General features: G+C 47.3%; 1 protein-coding gene and 1 long non-coding RNA gene across 4 annotated transcripts in view; one reads left to right on the plus strand and one right to left on the minus strand.

Annotated features, from left to right (window-relative positions):
* Positions 1-20,470, plus strand: part of Ptpn3 (protein tyrosine phosphatase non-receptor type 3) — a 175,052-nt gene that overhangs the window by 24,620 nt on the left and 129,962 nt on the right. Inside the window, exon 1 of one of the 3 annotated variants that reach the window (XM_029556937.1) lies at positions 16,874-16,957. The exons of 1 other annotated variant lie outside the window; for it this stretch is intronic. The gene's annotated coding sequence lies outside the window, so the exon portion shown is untranslated. Of the gene's footprint in view, positions 1-16,873; positions 16,958-17,361; positions 17,384-20,470 lie in introns of those variants that run through there. One more of the 3 variants, XM_029556939.1, reaches the window with a different exon arrangement.
* On the minus strand, positions 5,962-17,679 carry LOC115067873. The gene is made up of 3 exons (XR_003847237.1): positions 17,486-17,679; positions 9,526-9,690; positions 5,962-6,249 (listed from the first exon to the last, which is right to left on the minus strand). It is a non-coding gene; the product is annotated as an uncharacterized LOC115067873 (long non-coding RNA).

A 20,470-nucleotide genomic window follows, 5' to 3' on the forward strand; every position in this document is an offset into this window, starting at 1 on the left:
CCTCCTAGTGAAGCCAGACCCTCTGGACCAGTACCTTCAATTCAGAGATGTCATGTAAATCATTCAGAAGATGAAAACAACACCTCTATATCAGTCACCCCCTATATTAATGCTGAATAATAAGCCACCCCCAAACATCAATGTTGTGAAAAAAACATTTATTTGCAGTTTAGTTGCATGCCGTGTTTTTCCCCTCCTGGGACCTGCAGTCCACCAGACATAGTCTTTCTGTGGCAGAAGTGGAAGTACAGGGGTGAACCTAACCACATAAACACAGCTCCAGCCCCCAGCTGTTAGCATCCCAAAGTCTTACGGCCAAGTCCAAAGTCAAGGAGAGGGAAGTCCTACTTTTCATGGAAGAAACCGCAAAGTCACATGGCAAAGAGCTTGGATAGAGATGAGTCAATGGCATAGACAACTGACCACATACCTCATTTCTCAGGGTAGAACTCTAGTGACATGGTCCTCTGATGAGCAGATACCAATGACTTCATTTTCCTCTTCTTCTCATATATTAACTCCATGAAACCACAGTTTTCCCTGGATTCCTGGAAGCTAGACCAATGCTAGGTTATTGGTATATTGTTAGTGCTAGTCAGTATTTGTTGAGTGAAGGAATGCCCCTCGCTGCCTCTTCCTTGTGTTCTCAGTTCCAAGATGGCGTCTTCTACTAGAGAGCTCTGTGACTGTCTAATATGACAGTTGTGCTCTGTCCAAAGTGGAGGCCATAGAAAGGTACGGGCCTCAAACTTGTGGTTTAGCATATTGCCTATATCTGAAGAAGAGTAGGCGTGGGGGGTAGACTGGCACACCATGGGAAGGTTATTTGCAACAGGTCAAGAAAGAGCTAAGGAGGCCTAGAAGCAGAAAGTAGGACTGACTTGGGAAGGGTGTGAAAGTACTATGTAAGTTTAAAGGAGAGAACATGTTTTGGGAAGGAGGGAGGAAGGAAGGAGAAGAGAGAATGCTTAGGATGTGGGGCTTAGAGTCTGGGAAACTGGTCAGTCAATGGATAATGAACAGTGTTTATGGGATGGAACTGATCTCTTAGTTTGGGACTTGAGTTGAAATATTCATGGGACATGTAGCCAGAAGGTCTAGTAGACACCAAAAATTCAGAAGTGGCCTTCAGAAGAGATTCCTCATTATAATATGTCAATTCAGCCATTAATACCAAAGACCACACTCACATGCATATAGGCAAACTCTCCTAAACCTACTAGACAGCCCCATTAGCCAAAGATCAGGCAAGCAGCTTGTGAGTGGTTTGTTTTTTATGCCTCTGCAAGGAGGACGAAGGCCAACAGCAGGAGATCAGAACCAGAGAGAAATACAGGACCATTTCCAAGACAGAGCAGCTCTGTCTCCAGATGGCTACAACTGCCAAAGACAGCCCCGACTTCCACGTGCTCAAACAACAAATGTGTGTGTTCCTGGGTGGACAGTATGCTAAGGGCTAGAAACTTGGTGTAGAACAAGGAAAAGCCCCTGGCCTCAAGGAGTAGGGTACCAGTGGGGAAGAGAGTGAAATTCAAATATTTCCCTAAGTACAACCAAGTAAGTGTGTCGGGGGCCTAGGGAAACATCGGGTGGGGGCTCAAAATAGAGCTAATCAACTTCATCTGGTCAGAGCATGGGTGATGATGGATACTAAAGGTTCAAGAAAGACCCAAGAAGGTGGGGAAGGACGAGAGTAAAGAACATTCTGGATACAGTGTGTGGTTTGAGCCAAGACCACTGAAAAAGGTGGATCAGTATATTGCATTGTGTTTGGGAAGGGCTGATCCATAAGGACATGAAGGAGGAGCAAAGGGAGCCAAGTAAGGAGAGACTAAGTGATGCTTACCAAGGATAGGGTCTAGACATGTGTCTGGGATTGCCTTCCTTGAGGCATTTTTGGGTAGGGATCTAAAGACCTGACTCCCTCCTCCTTAGGAGGAGCAAGACACTTCATAATGAATCCTAAGTGGTTTTCTAAAATTAGGTAAACCGGGGCTAGAGGGATGGTTCTGAGGTTAAGAACACATACTACTCTTACAGAGACCTGAGTTCAGTTTCCAGCACCCATATCAGGCAGCTCACAACTGCCTGTAACTCCAGTTCCAGGGTATCTGATGCCCTCTTCTGGCCTCCCTGAGCAACTGCACTCACATGCGCATTTCCTCACATAGACAAACAGGAACACACAATTAAAAATAAAAATAAGGGGCTGGAGAGATGGCTCAGTGGTTAAGAGCACTGGCTGCATTTGCAGAAGACCTGAGTTCTAATCCCAGCACCCATAGAGTGGCTAACAACCATTTGTAACTCCAGTACTGGAGGATCCAACACCCTCTTCTGTCCTCTGTGAGCACTGCATGACACAGGTGCACTTACATATGTGCAGGCGTAACGCTCATAACCATAATATAAAAATAGATAGTTTAAAAATATGTAAGTAAATAAATAAAATTAGGTAACTATTTAACCCCCTCCACAACATACTTACAATGAAAGCATTCTTAAGCCCATGTGTGGCCTTTCTAGATCTGACATAGGATCACACACCTTCCTTCATTTCTTACTCATGGCATACAGGAGGCAGGTGCTACCCATGTCTGTTTGGCAGGCGAGCCATTTAGACTTAGAAAAAGTCCCTAACAAACACTTGTTGCAGTAAAAACCCATCTTCAGAAAGCTAAGGGATTCCTGTGATGCTGTTTAACTAAGCAGATGTAAGCACTCCGCTCCACTCTGAGGAGAGTAGCAAGTATGTTTGGCTGCCACATGCCTTTCAAAGGCTTCTGGTAGCTGAGTCTGTGGTTTCCAGGTGCCTTCATGTCAATGGGCCAGCTGCACCCAGTTCACCCAAGAGCTCCTTAACAATCTAGACTGTGACTCTCACCCCCAGGGGCTTTCAGGTTCATTGGTTAGGAGTGAGGATTAGAGGCTACTATTATGAAGAGGTTCACTGGAAAATTGTTTTCTTGTGGCCTTCATGCTGCCTGGTTCAGCATCACTCAGGTGTCTTATTATTGATGCAGTTGCCTGGGCCACCTACAGCTTCCAAAATAGAATCTCCACAGGTGGGTTCCGCCATCTATTAAACCAACCTCCAAGGTCCTTTTTTCTTTCATTCTTTTTCTTTTTCTTTCTTTCTTTCTTCCTTTCTTTCTTTCTTTTTCTTTTTCTTTCTTTCCTTTGAGACAGGGTCCCCTAGATAGCCCTGGCTGGCATAAAACTTACTATGTAGACCAAGCTGGCCTCAAACTCACAGAGATCTGCCTGCCTCTGCTCCCAAATGCTGGGATTGAAGGCACGCACCACTACATCCAGCATTAACTCATTTATTTACAAATATTTCTTTGGGTCTGACTATAAGTTGGACACAATTCAGGGCTGGAGAGGTGGCTCAGAGGTTAAAAGCACTGGCTGCTCTTGGAGAGGACCCAGGTTCAGTTCACAGCAGTCACATGACTGCTAACAACCATCTGTATCTCCAGTTTCTGGGGATCCTGGCCTTTTGGGGCAGTGTACAACGTGGGTGCACTTACATACATGCAGACAAAACATGAATACACATAAACAATAAAATTAATCAATCAAAATTTTTAATTGAAAGATTAAAATTGGCAGTTAAAAATTTACAAAAAGCAAAACCAAAATAATAACAGGGGGCTATTGTAGGACTGTAAGAGGCAGTGTGGAAGGTGGTCTCTTGAAAAATCCCAGGGCAGACATTCAGCCAGGCCTAAGTGAGCAGTTTGCATATGGAAGAACTCAAGCTTTAGTCACAGCAACAAGTGTCCCTTGTCCTGGCTGCCTTAGTTATTTGTTGCTGGTAAACCTCCTAAAACACATTCTTTTTTTATTTCTTATGATTCACTGTGTTGACAGGTAGTTCTAATGTGCTTTGGGTTCAGCTAAGACAAACTTTGCACAGCTGGGCCTCTCTCCATAGAGACATTAATGTTAAGTTTCTTTGGTATAGGGGGTGGAGCCCAGGTCCTCTCAAAATACATCCCCAACCACTAAGCAGCACCATCAGCCCCCAACCTGGGATTCTTCCCTGAATACCAGTGTCAGGATACTATGAGGACCAAAACCAATGTGCAGATGCTCACCGAGTTCCTTCACTGATATCTCCCTGGCAAAATCAGAATGTGGTCATGCCGAGCCCAGAGTGGAAAGGAAGCCACTGTGGTGTTAGACACCACAGGTCATTTCTTTGGACATTCTGAAGTTTCTCAGTTGCCCTAGAGGATCTTGGGATCCTCTGTGTACCCTCTCTCTTTCCTATTTGTAATCCAGTATAAATTCCTACATGAAGGAATCCAGTTGGTTGTGCTAAGCCTTTCTCCAGTTCACTGGCATCCTTACTCATGGGGATGTAAGACTCCTCAATGGAGGCAGCAGCCTGTTGTCAAGGAGATGTAGGAAAAGCCAGTGCTGCAGTCACCTTGATTTAAAGGCATAATCCTACATCTTTTGTGTATATGCTTCTGGGGCGAAGTTGAGGTTTTGTGGGGCTTTTTTTGTCATTTAAAAAAAATTTTTTTTTTAGTTTTATTTGGTGTGTGTGAGGGCAGGTGCATGTGTGGAGGTCACAGGACAACTTTCAGGAGTGCTCCCCTTTTGCCGAGGGTTCTGGAAATGGAACTCGGGCCACCAGGTCTGAACAGCAAGCACTTTTACCTGCTGAGCCATCTTGCCAACCCAAAGTTGAAGTTTTGTATTTGCTATTGTTAGCATACTTAGGGTTAGAGTTTCCCACCAAGGAAAACTTTTCTTTTTAATATTTGAACTGCTACACACACACACACACACACACACACACACACACTAGAAAAGTTTTGAAAAGCACAGGAAAGGACAATTAAAATCACCCGTCTATCATTATCTAGAAATAATTGCTTTTAAATCTGTTAGCATACTTTTAAAAATTACATTTATTGGGGTTGGGGATTTAGCTCAGTGGTAGAGTGCTTGCCTAGCAAATACAAGGCCCTGGGTTCGGTCCTCAGCTCTAGGAAAAAAAAAAAAAAAAAGATAAAAATTACATTTATTTTGTTTTGTATGTGCACATGCATGTGAAGGTCAGAGTACAACTTGTGGCAGTCTGTTCTCTCCTTCCACCATGTGGGTCCTGGAGCTCTAATTCAAGTTGCTGGGCTTGGCAGCAAGTGTTATCTGCTGAACCATCTTGCTTTTAGACTTGCAGGTGCATAGATATTTTTCTTTACAACGTTATGCTGTAAGTATAGCTTTACATCTTACAACCTTCATCTAAACTATACCACTAGAAATTTCCCATGCCATCACAATCTCTTGGCATAATAACTTTGACTTAGAATAAGCAACAAGATTTGGTATTTTATCTTCCTTCAATCAGTTGGTTCATATTTCTAGTTATTCTTGGCGGTGCTATCATGACTCATTTCTGTTCAGAACTCTTGATCTCCATTTGGATTTTTCCCTTGAATGGATCCAGTCCATGTATTTTCCTTACATGCTGAGGTGTTAGATTGCTTCCGTGTTTCCCAGTGAATGGCTTGGAGACAGTTTCCCTCCTGTGGTAGACCAGTGCTCCCTCTACTCCTCATGCAGAAGCTGACCTGGCAGAGCTGGGCCTTGCCGAATGGGCCCATTTCCTCTTGCTGTGTTTCTTTCCTCTTGGTTGACAGTCCTCATCTGTCCCCGTTTCCCGTGCGGGTACACAGGCTGGGTTGGCGTTTCACTGACTTTTCCAAAACTGGAGAGAGAGCTGTGCATGTTCCCACGGTCGCCTCTGTATCCAAACTATGGAAAATGGGCTTTTGCTTTTTTCATAACTGGCACGAGTTGTGTTTGGGTCAGGAACCCAACATGAACTACAAAGAGTGACCTCAACCCGGGAACTTGAGAAAAATCTAGATAATACTGTTGGGAAATTGTTCCCTTAAATGAACTGGCATTTGAAATATGTACTAGTGATACGTCCTTTTTTTTTTTGTATCTCTGAAGCTAGTGTAATGGAAAATAATGCATTAGCTTTCATAAGTCAAAAGACTTGGTTAGTGACTGGGGATGTAGCTCAGTTGTAGAGCGCTTGCCTAGCATGTACAGGGCTCTGGGTTCAATCCCTTGCACTACATAAACCAGGGTAGTAGATGCCTATAATCCCAGAATATGTGAGAGTTAGGGGGTGGAAGTAGGAAGATCAGAAGTCCAAGGTCATCCTCTGCTATATCATGGGCTTCAGGCAAGCCTGGAAGACACGAACCTCTGTCTCTAAAAAAAAAAAAAAACAACTTGGTTTGACTTGAGTATGTCAATAAGGTAATCTGGGAGCTGGGGGCATAGTTCAGTGACTGTGGGCATAGTTCAGTGACAGAGAACTTTCGTAGCATGACAAGGCCAAGGGTTCAGTCTCCCATACCAAATGAAATAAGTAAATAAAAAAAGGTGATCCAGGGTTGCAGAGCTGGATCAGCAGTTAGGAGTGCTTGCTACTCTTGCAGAGAACCCAAGTTCAGTTCCTAACACCCACTTGGGTGGATGGCTGACAACTACTTATAACTCTAGTTCCAGGGGATCCAGTGCCCTCTTCTGGCCTCTTCAGGCCCATGCACACTCAAACACACACACACACACACACACACACACACACACACACACCACACACACCTAAAAATAAAATAAATTTTTTAAAAATAATATAATCAGGGGGTGGAGAGATGGCTCCGTGGTTAAGAGCACTGGTTGCTCTTGCAGAAGACCTGGGTTCAAATCCCAGGACCCACATGGCAGTTAACAACTGTCCTTAGCTCCAGTTCCAGGGGATCTGACACTCTCTTCTGGCCTCTGAGGGCATTGCACAATGTGGGTGCTCTTACACACATGCAGGCAATACATTCATACACATAAAATAAAAAATAATAAAATATTTAAAAAATAAGGCAATCCAATTCCGACCAATTCACTCAGTCATCACACTCAGTGACGGATCCTATCCAGCCTCCCAACATACAAAGAAAAGATGTGAGAGGGTTCACAGTTGGGATGGCAGAGTCCCACAATTGTATATGATGTGTTAATGTGTGAATCTAGGGGAATCTGAATGCAGGAGGAGGGTTCCCTCCACCTGCTTATGCAAAGAAAGCTGCTTACTACGGACTGTACAAGACGAGGAGAGAGAGGAAGAATGTCCTGGTGTATTTACTACATAATGTGTAGATAAAATATTATCACTGGGGCTGAAAGAGTTGGGGCAGCTTCCGTGGCTGTAGTTCATGTTGGGTTGCCTTAGGCTTCCTGAGGCTGGACATGGTGGAGACATTAAGGACCTAGAGTTCAAGAAGGCTGCTAGTATTTGATTCTAATGACATTTATTTTTTTAAATATTTTTATTTTATGTATATGAGTTAGTTGCCTGTATGTATATAAGTGCACCCATGTTGTACAATGCCCTTGAAGAGGGCATCAGCTCCCCTGAAACTGGAGTTACAGATGGATGTTAGCTGCTATGTGGGTGCTGGGAATTGAACCTGGGTCCTCTGCAAGAGCAGTCAGTGCTCTTAACTGCTGAGCCATCTCTCCAGCCCTAGCATTTGATTCTAGGTTGCCATGAAATTGAAACCATGAGACACCAGAATGATTGTCAGCCTCTCATTATTGCCTGGCACTTTGGACGAGGGAAATGGCTGTTATTGTCTGTTCTTCTGCCTAAATGTGGAGGTCATGGACCCCAGAGCTGGTTTGGAAACAGCTCACTTAGCAATGGGAGTAGACAGCAAAGGGGTCTGGCTTGCCCAGGACCTGAAGGTGAGGAGAATCGCTTTCATTGCTTCACATAGGTAAGAAATTGAAAGTGCATCAGTGACACCCAGTCCCAGATTTATTTTACCTTTGGGGGGCAGGGGACACTACTGGACACATTTCACCATATCCCTCCATATCACTTCTGTCTAGCTAATGAGTGATCGCTTATCAAGCAATCAGCGTCCTGGAAGGATTTTTGCCCAATCACTGTTAGACACAACAGAACTTTTCTTTCTCACTAGAGAGGCAAACAATTTCTCAGAAGGAGCTTACAGTCTGTGATGGTTAATCTTGATCAATTTACACAATCTAGAATGACCTAGGAGACAAACCTCTGGGATGTCTGTAAGGGACATTCTAGATTAGGTTAATTGAAGTGGGACGGACCATGCTAAATGTAGGTAGCACCATTCTATGAACTGGGGTCTCAGACTGAATAAGAAGGGAACGGCAGGGGCTGGAGAGCTGGCTCAGAGGTTAAGCTGCTTTTGCAGAGGACCTGGGTTTGGTTCCCAGCACCCACATGGTGGCTAACAACCACCCCTTCCAGTCCCAGGGGATCCAACGCCCTCTTCTGACCTGACCTCCATGAGAGCATTGTGAAACATGGATGCACTTACATACATGCAGGCAATACACTCATACACGTTAAAAAAAAAGAGGCAAGCAAGTTGAGTGCAAGCATCCGTCCTCACTCTCTGCTTCCTGACTGCAATGCAACCAGTTGCTTCACAGTCCTGCCACGATGCCCTCCCCACCATGATGGTCTATGCCCTCAGACTGTGAGCCAAAATAAAAGACTTCCCGCCTATAGTTGCTTCTGTCAGGTATTTGGTCACAGCAATGAGAAAAGTAATTAATACACAGTCCTCGACAACCATTGATGATTGCAGTCCATCAGGCAATGGGAAGAGCTCTCAGGGAGTTTCCAAGAGTCTTCCAAAAGGCAAATGCATATTAAAAACAAAAATGCTAATCAAAATTACTGAGAAGCAAAAAAACAACAGGCCACATACCCTACGGGGCAAGGGTTAGAGAACTCAGAGCAGTGTGGATTGTCTGGAAAGAACTGGCTTTGAGACAGACCTTAAACAGAGTGTGGCCCTGGCTGGCAGGCATAGTGGCTGAGTTGTTTCAGGAGGGGGATGGGGGTAGCTTTCATTCTTCTAGGGGAAGCAAGCAAAAGAACTGTGCCTATACTTGGGCTGTGACCACCAGGACTGGAAAAGGCATGGCATCAAGGACCCAAGAGAAGCCCGGGAAGGCTGGAATGATTTGGATTTGGTTTGTCCCCTCTGAAACTGTGGAGATTCTTTTTCGGGGCTGGAGAGATGGCTCAGCAGTTAAGAGAACTGACTGCTCTTGCAGAGGACCCAGGTTTGATTCCCAGTACCCACGTGGCGGCTCCGAATAGTCCCTAACTCCAGTTCCAGGGGAATCTGAAGCCCTCTTCTGACCTCCGGGGCATTGCACAACACGGGTGCACTCACATACATGCAGGCAATACACTCATACACATAAAATAAAAATAATAAAATATTTTAAAAATCCAATTGGTTCCCAATACCCATGTTGGTTGGCTCACAACTGCCTGTAACTCCAGCTCAGGGGATCCAACACCCTCTTCTGGCCTCTGCAGGCACCTACATTCAAATGCACATACCCACATATAGATATACACATAATCAACAAAACAAAGAAACCAACAACAGAAAGTAGCAGACAAAGTAAGGCAGCCCCACTTACCCCATTGTCTCTTCCTTGTGACATGCATACTTCTCACTTTCACCCTGTTATGGAACGACATGAAACCTGCAAGAGCTGACCAGATGTGACTGTCGGAGCCTCCAAAGTCATGAGCCAAAACAAATCTCTCTTCTTTATAAATTATTTAGATTCTGGTAGTCTGTTCTGCAACAGAAGACGATAAAGATGAAAAAATTAGAAAGGAATAACAGTTTCTAATGTAACTGCTGGAGAACTGCATCCTGGGCCGGGAAATCAGGGATGTAGAAGAGTAGTATTTGTGCAGGCCCCTGTGATCTCTCCTGGACCACTGCTCAGGCATCTTGGCAGGAAATCCTAGGACCTTTATCAAGCCACATCTCTTACATGAATAGGTGCCGTACATCAGGAACTCTGCCATCCTCTGCTGAACATGGAACCCTTTAACTTCATGTGTGACTCATGTTTACAGAGGAATTGCTGGACAGCCTGTCTTCATTGTATATAACGCAATGACTGTGTATACCATGGAAAAAATGAGAAAGCCATCCCTGCAGGACACCACAGCACAGTTGAGGAAATCCTGTGGTGTGTCATCACTGAACACTGGAAGGCCACCAGAGCACAGGGCTGGCCAGCAGCATCCCTGTTCTTGAAATGTCACCAGGAGGTGGGGCAGAGTGTTCTGGGCTCAGATCAAGTTTCTGGTGTCTAAGGGGTGATCTAGAGAATCAAGCAAGCGCTGGTTCTCAGGAGATATCTGCCTGAATGGGAGTTCCTGTTGGAGGCCTGGGGCACTGATGTTGTCCCACCAGCTTCTATCCCCATGATGTCACCAGCTATGTCAGGGAAGCATCATTCCTGACCCCAATGTGACCATAACCAGCTTCTTTTCTCTGTTATCCTTGTCCAAAGTCTTTTTTGTTCCACCCCTCAACCATGTGAATTTCCAGCAGGAGTACGAGTGCTTGAAACAGGACTGTTTCCTTCCAGAGGGGCATCCTGGTGGAGTCAGAGCCTTGACTTTTTCCCTAGGGGGGATTTCTTTTCCCTCCTCTCCTCTCTCTCACTCCTGCAGGAAGGCAAGGGCCTCCAGGTTCAGTTTTCTGTGCATCCTACACACTCTGATGTCCACTCCCCTTAGCAAACATCACCCTCATTACTCCTTCCTCTTCTGTCACATGATTAGCTGCTTATTGGTCTCAGGGGAGGGAGCCAAGGTCAAGGGCAAAGAGCTGGACATCTGGGAGTAGTCCTTCCTTGCCTGTAGGGGATGCCTTCTCCTCATCACCTCTTCTTTTCCCTTCTGCCCTTTCATATGTTCACCTCCCTTAAGAAGATGAAGCATAAGCTGGGCACACAACTGTAATCCCGGCATTTGCAAGGCAGAGACAGGTGAATGTCTATGTAGCTGAGGATGACCTTGAACTTCTGATCCTCCTACCTCTACCTCCCAAGTGCTGGGATTATAGGCATATGTCACCATGCCTAGTTTTCTGCCATGCTGGAAAGAGAACCTGGGTCTCGTGATGTTAAGCAAGCCCTCTATCAGCTGAGCCACATCCCCAAGACTGTTGCTTATGACCGCTCTTAACTGTCTGCATTAGGATGCATGTCACAAGAGATGGGGAGGATAACTGATGCCCACTGATGTTTCCCAAGCACTTAGGGCAGTGCCTGACACATAGTAGGTGCCTAATAAATAATTGAATGAATGAATGCTCTGGTCTTGAGTGGTCTCGGGCTTCTTGATTGATAACTGACCACTATCTCACTCTTGGGCCAGGGACTATCACCAACTGCCATCACAAGGGCAAAGGCTGGCTTGGCCCTCTAGGAAAGGATTGTCTTCCATTTTTTTTGTAGAATCTCAGAGTAACCATTCCTCCTCTCTTTCCACATCTCTTTCTGCTTGCCAGCTTTTACACTTGCTTCACTTTTTTCCTGAGCACGCTCATTGAATTGCGATACAGGAAGTTGCGCATGTTCAACCCATCTGACCCACATTAAGCCCATCTTTTTGAAAAAGATTTATTTCATTCTAAAAATTTTAATGAGTCTGTGTCTGGGTGAGTATATGCCTCATGTATGCAGGTGCCTGCGGGGGCCAGAAGAGGGGCCTTGACGCTGGAGCTGGAGTTACAGGCGGTTGTGAGCAGTCAGATGTGGGTGCTAGGAACTGAACTCAGGTCCTCTGCCAGAGTAGTCTGTGCTCCTAACGGCTGAATTGTCTCTCCAGCCCCCATGATGGCAATTCCATATCAACCCCATGATTCATCATGGATGCCATCTACACATATCATTTTGTGCTGTGTTCTTTTTCACGTGCTCCAACAGTGCCATTTACCCCAGTCTTTCTCTGTTCCGGAGCCCCTTGTGAGCTTGCATTAACAGCACAAATAATTCATAAGCATTAGTGTGTCATCAGGGAGCCCTGCCCCGTCAATCACTGCCCAGACTTCCTGAGTCTTGATGTGAATGACTGATGGTCTGTGGTGCTTCTTCCAGGAAAGTCTTCCCACGAATTCCCCCCAACCAATTGCTGTTGCGTTGTGTCCAGCACCAGATATTCCAATGAATGGTGTCTTCTGGGGCTGCTGAGTCTGTCGTTCATGCCTCGTTCCTGTAGCAATCTGCTCCAGTACTAGTGCTGAGTATTTAACTTGCCGTGTATCTTCCTCTTTCATGAAACAACCTCCCATCTTGTTGTTTTTAGGTTTCTGGACCAGCACACTAAGAGGAAGAACAGACTTTTTTTTTTTTTTTAGCTTAAAGCTGTAATGAAATACTTCTTCTAATATATATATACATATATATATATATGTATATATATATGTAAAATAAGAGGAAGGCTGCTCCTGGGGCCTTGGCTTTGCTCCAGCAAACAGCATCAGAACCTGAGGGGACTGTGTGGTTCCACTGGGCTGTGACCCTGCCTTCTAGATGACTGCCCAGGGATACCATCCATCTGTGTGAATTCCCCTGGGCCTGGCTCTAATATATATATACATATATATATATATGTATATATATATGTAAAATAAGAGGAAGGCTGCTCCTGGGGCCTTGGCTTTGCTCCAGCAAACAGCATCAGAACCTGAGGGGACTGTGTGGTTCCACTGGGCTGTGACCCTGCCTTCTAGATGACTGCCCAGGGATACCATCCATCTGTGTGAATTCCCCTGGGCCTGGCCTCATTCTCTGGGGCTCAGTCCAGTCCTATTCATAACTAGACCTCATTTGCTCTGGATCTGGCTAGATTCAACTATAGACCAAGGAGATTATGTGTCCATTCAAAAGCCCCGTATACATAAGATTGTAATCTTACAGGAGCTGAGACTGTAAGATCAACTGGCATGGACACTAAGAACATCATGATGCCAGTCCAGGTGCAACAGATTAAAAAGGCTGGACTTGAATATTTTGTCCCCAAGAATAAAACAAAAACAGAAAACCAGAAGGTTTAAAGTAACCTACGCAAAATAAAAAGAAAGAAGAAAGAAGAGAAAAAGACACAAAATAAAATGACAGAGGTTCTTCTCATCAGGCAATACCTAGTTCTCACACCGTGGGGCAAGAGACCATAGAACCTGACACCCAGCTCTGTGGTCAATGGGATAGCCTTAGAATTCAACCCTACCTGTACCAGCTGCGAACCCACCCCAAAAGTTTTCTGTGAACCTGAGCTTTAAAAAATATTCACTGTAAGCATCGGGTATGGTAGAGCATGCCTTTAATCCCAGCACTCGGGAGACAGAGACAGGTAGATCTCTGTAAGTTTAAGGGCAGCTTGGTCTACATAGTGAGTTCCAGGCCAGCTGAGGCTACAGAGAGAGCCTGTCTCAAAAAGACCAAATAATAATAATAATAATAATAATAATAATAAAATTCACTGAAAAGATTAGAGTGACAGACATTAGCCACACCTGAACTTAATCACAGTAATTTTTTTGTTTGTTTGTTGGTTTTGGTCTTTATGAGACAGGGTCTCCTTGTAGCCCCAGCTGGCCTGGAACTCACTATGTAGACCAGGTTGACCTCAATCTCACAGAGATTTGCCTGCCTCTGCCTCTCAGGTGCTGGCATGAAAGGTGTGTGCCACCACACCTGGTGGTATGGTTTTTATTATTAGATGTACACAGACAAATTTTTTTTATTTAATCTTTATTGTTAACGTTTTTGTTGTTAGCCTTAGCCTTTAATGGCTGTGCTATCCCTCCAGCCCTAATCTTTATTTTTAATTTAATTAATTAATTTATTTTTATTTGATGTGTATGAGTGTATTGTCTTCATGTATGTAAGTGCACCTGTGCTGTGCAGTGCCTGAGGAGGACAGAAGAGAACTTCAGATTCCCTGGCATCGGAGTTACTGATGGTTGCCATGCAGGTGCTGGGATTCGAATCTGAGTCTTCTGCAAGAACAACCAGTGTCCTTAACTGCTGAGCCATCTCTCTAGCCCCTTATTTGATCTCTTATGTTTTTATTACCACTAACAGGATCGTGACGTTAAGCAACTTAAATAGGAGGAGTTAAACTCAAGGAAAAAAGCAAAGACTTTCAACTCCATGACTCCGAGTCACACATTGCCGGTGTCCTGTATTTCCTCTTAGTCTGGGTGTGTCCACATCATCACCCTGTGATTTATTGATGCTTTTAGCTTTTTCACTTGGTATTGTTTTCCTGTGAAGCATGCTCTTTTAAATTTTTTAAAAATTATATATTTATTTATTTTGTACGTATGCACGTGTATAAACACACATGTTCCACCGTGCACATGTGGAATTCAGAGGACAACTTGTGGGAGTCAATTCTAACACTCAGGTTTTCAGGAGTTGAACTCAAGTGGTCAGGCTTGGTGGTATGTGCCTTTACCTGCTGAGCCATCTCACTGACCCAGTAGGAATTAGTTGTAATATGATTTATTTATTTATTATTTATTTATTTATTTGGTCTTTTTGAGACAGGGTCTCCCTGTAGTCCCAGCTGGCTTGGAACTCACTATGTAGACCAGGTTGGCTTTGAATTCACAGCGATCTACTGCCTCAGCCTTCTGACTGCTGGGATTAAAGGCATGAGCACCATGCCCGGCTTGTAATAGGTATTATTTAAACGAATGCATGGTAATACAGTCCAACCATTCCCTTCTTATTGATCATCTACTTTGTTTCCAAGTTGGGGGGATAGTCTTGTATTATGTTTCAGGCTCTGTTATGGTGACTTGAAATACACAATTAAAAACAAAATCTTTAGGTCTTTTCCCTGAGATTTGTAGCTATTTCTAGCTCAAATCTGAGAACATTGCTTAAACAATGGTTGCTGAGAGTGGCCAAGAAAAGTAAGTTTTATTCTAGCAGACATTGAATTGGACAGTTCTGAGCACACACACGTCCCTTTTCCGCAGTTCTCTCATCTTACCAGTTCAACAACTAGTGATGGGTAATTGAGGTAGGCACTCACTCCAGAATGAATCTGGACCAGGGCTTTTAGCTCAGTGGTAGAGCTGTGTGCTTAGTGTGTACAAAGCCTGAATTCAATCCTTGGCACGGAAAAAAAAAAAAAACTTAAAAAGTGGACTGAACAAGTTCACGTTCTTATTTCAACCCCCGCACGCCCCCACCAGAGCGTAAGCATTTCTATTATTTAAGGCACAGAGGGCGCAAGGCTGTGGTAGGCAGATCACACTGCAACTGGCAGAGGACAGACTGCTGTCTGTTGACTCTCAGTTCCAGGTTTTCCCACCACGCTTTGGGGGCGGGGCTTCCCCAGCAGTCCCCAGTCGAGAGACCGTGGGCTGAGCCAGGGATGGCCAAGTGGGGCTCAGTGGGCATCCTCGCCGGCCCCTCTGAGGGGCTCCTTCTTCCGGACGCTGGGCCGCGCCCCGCTCCGAGCATGCCCAGTGCTGTACCCGCCAGTCCGAACGGTACAGCCCGGGGCTCCAGGTTTTGCAAACGATCCAGGACCGAGCCAAGGCGGGGCGCCGGCACTGCTGCCCCAGGGAGTCCCGGCTCCATAGGAATTCCCCAGACCCGACGCCCCGGCGGCGCCTGCATTGGTGGCGCTACCTCGGGACAAGCAGACAGGGACCGGGAGCCAAAGGAGGAATCAGGCACGGTCAGGGATCTCCTGGTAGCAAGGGTTCAAATGGTCCTCGCGACCTCTGGCACCCAGGTCGGATCGCAGTGTCCTAGCCATCTTTCGAGCCTTTTGTTCACATATTCATTCAACAAACCGATTTTCAGTCCTTACTGAGTGACCAGAGTTGTGTAGAGGCTGGGTCACTGGGGCAAAGGCAGGTGGAACTACAGAGCTGACACTGGAAGCAGACTCTCCTTAAGGGGGAAGCAAGTCGGAGAGACTGCCGGTGACTTAACAGGCCCCCTTCGCACCTCTGCCCTCCTCGTTCCTTAGGCAAGCGTGCGCTTGGCGATTTTGCACTGGCTAGTCCCTGTCCCAGGAATGCGCTTCCCTGTTTAGCTGCGTGACTGAAATGGCTCCGTGTCACCTGATCTAGCCACCGGACCAGACCGTCCCTTTAGCCCTCGCCATGCCACCCGCCAAGCCTTCTTATCAGGCTCCCCTTCTCTGTTCTTAAGACTTTTTAATTTGTATACTACGTGGTTTGCCGACCTGCTATTTGCTGCGCGTCTCCCTTCCTCCAAACTCCCAAATGGGGACAGAATTTTTGCCTCTGTGTTAAGAACGGATGAAGTGCTCCATAAGTAACTGCTGAATGGAAACATCGATACATGCTTCGAAGAGGATAAAGCTCGTGGAGGGTGGACAAGAGGTCAAGGCTAATTTAGAAAGGTATCTCCGACGAGGGCACGCAGGTCCAAAGAGAAGGCGCCGGCCCCGGCTGGGGAAAAGACGTCCTGCCGGGAGAGAAAGACCAGTGCCTACGTCCTGAGGCGCGTCAGGTTAAGAGGGTGTGATGGTGCACCGGGCCCAGGAAGGCAGGTGTGGGAGGAGGCGGAAGACGCCACAGGAACGCCCGCCAGCTAGGGCCCTGTACGCCTCGGGCCGGTCTACCCCGCTAGGGCTCCGGGTGCAAGCAGAGGAGCCCCAGGCTGGGAATCCGTGCACCGCCGCCGTGCAGGGCTCGCTGTCATTTCCAAGGCTGAGTGAGCCCCAGTTACTTGCCATTCCTAGGCATGCAGTCCCGGAGGGCCCGGCACACAGTAGGTGCTAAATAAATGCATAAGGAATGAATGTCTGTATGCGTGAGCCGCGGGGTCTGGGGGAGCTCGGCGGATGGCCCGGGGAGCAGCGTGGCAGCGCCCGCCCCCGTCCCGTCCCGTCCCCCGCCCGACGCGGCCACAGCAGGGCAGGCGGGAGCCGCCCGCGGGCTGCACTGGGCATGCTCAGACGGCGGCCAGGTCGCGGCGGGAGCCAGCTTCCTCGCCGGCCGCCCGCGCGACCAACCTGGGCGCCCTGCGCCCCCGGATGCGGCAGGGACGGGCGGCGGGGGCCCCCACGGGGGTTCCCGGGGCGGGGGAGGCCGTGATCACGGACACTAGGGACGCCACCCCGCCCCCAGCCGGCCCGGGGAGGAAGGATGGGCGGTCTCGGGGAGACCCGGCAGCTCTGGTCCCCTGCCCCGTCAGACCGCTGGGGGCGCGGGCGGGGCTCACCTGCCGGGGGGAAGGGGGGGGGGTCCGCGGCGGGCGTGGGCGTGTGCTGCTCTCTTGCCACCGCGTCCCCGGCCCAGCCAAGGGGGCGCACAGCCGCGGGGATCCACCCTCCGCAGTCACCCAGGCTGGGGCCCCAGCGCCCAAGAGCCCGTTCACCTCCCGCCCTGCAAAGGTGGCATTTCTTGGGCCTGGCACGAACTCCAAACAGATCCGCCCGGTTCAGCGGGTGATCCCAGTGGCTTATCAGGTAACTTGCGGTGATACAGCTGCGGTGGAGGGGGGGGGGTGGCTGCCGTGAAATCCACCGTAACCCCCCACCCCCACCCCCGCCGCTGCCACCCAAACTTACTGCGAACTTGCGGGTTGCCTTTAAAAAATTCATGGGAAGTTGAGACAACTTGACACCTGGGTGTTCAGATGGTGGAGGGAGCTTGTGGTTGGGAAATGCGAGACCTGGGTTCAAATTGGGCTCCCCGTTTTGGCCACCTGGTGACCTTGGACGACTAGTTTAACCTCTCTGCGCCTCCATTTCCTCCCCTGCAAGCAGCCGGTAAGAATGCCTACCTCCCCTGGTTGGTGGTGGATTAAGTAGGATAAATCATGTGTTTGGCTCAGTGCCCGGCACAAAGCAAGCGAGCAGTTGGCGTGCTGTGAATTTAATTCATTTAGAGACCCTCGTGGCACCCATTTCGTCAGGAAATTAGAATGAGGAACGCATCTTTGCGGCCTGTGTTTGTGCCCAGGAGAACTTGCGTTGACGGCAGGGGCTTTGGAAAAAGCCATTTAGCTGCACGGTGAGCAGAGAGCAGCCTCTTTAAAAGGCAGTTTATATATGCAGAAACTCCAGGAGTTGACACTTGGGCCTCACTTACAAAAAGAACTGTTTCTGCAAGATGGGCCATCTTGCAAATATTGAAGCAGGTGATTTGGCAAAGTAAAGCCTAGTTAGGAAGATGCCTACTCTGCCAAGCCGGGCCTAACTTTAAGTACTTGCATGGAGTCTCCTTTCATACACTGAATGTTTGGGGTTTGAGCATTCTTTGCAGTGGGTGCCAGCCTGTGCACGGTAGGATGCAGGGCAGCCTTGATAGTCTCAGCTCGGTAGATTCCAGCGGTATCCCTCCCCCAGGATGTTCCTTTTTCCTCTTTAGAAGTATCAATTTAGATAATCTCTGCTTTCTGACCCTAGTTTTGGGTTATCTGAAATTTCACCTAGGGCTTTTATGACAATAACCAACCTTTGCAACGCCTGCTAGAGTTGTTGGGGGCACATGGATCATCTCATTTGAATTTTACAGCTCTCCTCCCCAGGCTGCTGTTACTCCCATTTTATAGAGGAGGAAATTGAGGCTCTGAGTAGCTGTTTGCACAGTCCTCAAGTGGCTGGGCTGGAACTCAAGGCTTCCTGTTCCTAGCTCAGGCTACTGTGTGTCATATAGAGACCTCACATAGATGGCTTTCCCAATGATTAAATGAAGATCTAGACTGTATTGGAAGCTGCTAGCTTTTCTGAGATTGGCTGGTTGAAAATTAACAACAGTAATCTATTATCTGACAGAGTAGGCCGGTCTAGTTAAATATTCTAGTATATAGCGAGCTCCCATAAATCCCACATACACTTAATGGAATACCAATTTGCAGAGAATTACATAGAATAAAACAAGCCTCCTACTTTATATTGATTTGAGTTGTCTCTAGTGATTTACCCTCTCCACGAGGGGCTAGTGTATGCAAATTAGATATGAGCCTGGGACTGGGTAAGGTCAGGTTACTAAGGGTATTTGTAGTAGCTGAGGCATGCCTCTCAGCAAATGCTTCTGTTTGGCAGGTGTAGTGCTACTGGGGTACGGGGGCGGGGAATATGCCAAGTAGGCCAAGGGACCTCAACCTGGAATCCGGGGTACCTGGATAAACTTCCCTGCAGCTCAGGCCTAGACAGATCCATGTCTCAGGGACATCTCCGGGCTTACTCCCTGGGAACCAAATTTAAGATCCCAGCTCAGAGCCTTCATTTGTTCTCATAGCAAAGGTATGGTACTTTTTAACATGTTTGAGGTCTCAGCGACCCTGTCAGGGAGACAAGGTCACAGACAAATCCTCTCCCAGGAAGAAGTTGGGCCTCCAGCATGGCAGTTGGTGTCAGCTTTTGTTGACTGCACCCTGCAAGTTTAATTACAGTGTTGTTGCTCCCTTCCCCTCCCTCTCGAGCTAGCAAAGAGTGGGGCCAACAGCAAGAGGACTTGTGACCTTCTGAAGCACATACAGGTCCAGACACACAGGGGTACTGTTTTCTAGAATGTATATAACCTACTGGAGAGAGCTGGAAGATATGGCACACCCTCTCTCCTCCCAGTTCTCAGGGACTGGCACGTTGGGAAGGGACCGTTGTTTTGTGGTCCCTTCTGCTGACCATAATCACAGAGTTCATCTTCCTGTCACCAGACAGTGAGTTCCTGGAAAGCAGGGCTGGTCACTGTACTCTGCATACCCCAGCGGGCCCTTCCTCTGGCATCCTTTCCAATTCTGTGACAGACGAGAAAGGACTGGATCCTGTCCACATTGCTCTTGTCTGGGCCCGGGGACCTCAGGCTCTGAGCTTACTGGTGGCTCCTTTCTTTTGATAGAGGAGAATCAACGAAGCTCTTGATAGGCCCCTGGCTGAAATCTGGTCAGGTCACAACTTTTGGGACCCAGAGGTCTTACGACTATAGATCTTCTCTGTGTATCTGTGCCTGAGGCCTCTTTTGTCTCCAAGTTATCTGGTTATCCCAATGCCCACTGTGAGCACAGATTCAACAGGAAATGCAGACGTTTGTTGAGTCGATCTATGTGTCGGGCCTTAGGGCTGCAGAGCCAAAAGCTGAACTGCACTGAAAGAGTAGAGTACACAGTAGGTTGGGAAGACCATATGCCTATGTGCGCTTGTGTGTCTCCATACACCCATCTGATAACTACTTTAAAGGGGGATCAAGTCAGATGTAAATACACTGGAGGTGGCAGTCACTCATTCTGTTAGTGCTTTCGTTTTCTCCTTGCTGTGACCAAATATTTTACAAAAGTAGCTTAAGAAAGGAAGGGCGTGTTTTGGCTCACAATTTGAGGGTGCCGTCCTTTATTTAAGTCAGGGAAGGCATGACTAGGGGAGTATAAGGCATCTGGTCACATTGTATCCTCAGTCAGAAAGCAGAGAGAGGTGAATGATGGTGGTCTGATGGCTTTCTCCTTTTTATTCAGCCTGGGACCCCAGGCCACCTGCATTGAGGGTGATCTTCCTTCCGACCCATCTTACTTAACCCAATCCCTGGCAGACGTGCTAGAGGCTTGCCTCCTGGGT

The sequence above is a fragment of the Nannospalax galili genome, unplaced genomic scaffold (assembly GCF_000622305.1).
Source record: "Nannospalax galili isolate Female #2095 unplaced genomic scaffold, S.galili_v1.0 scaffold666, whole genome shotgun sequence".
In the NCBI taxonomy this organism is placed as follows: Eukaryota; Metazoa; Chordata; class Mammalia; order Rodentia; family Spalacidae; genus Nannospalax; species Nannospalax galili.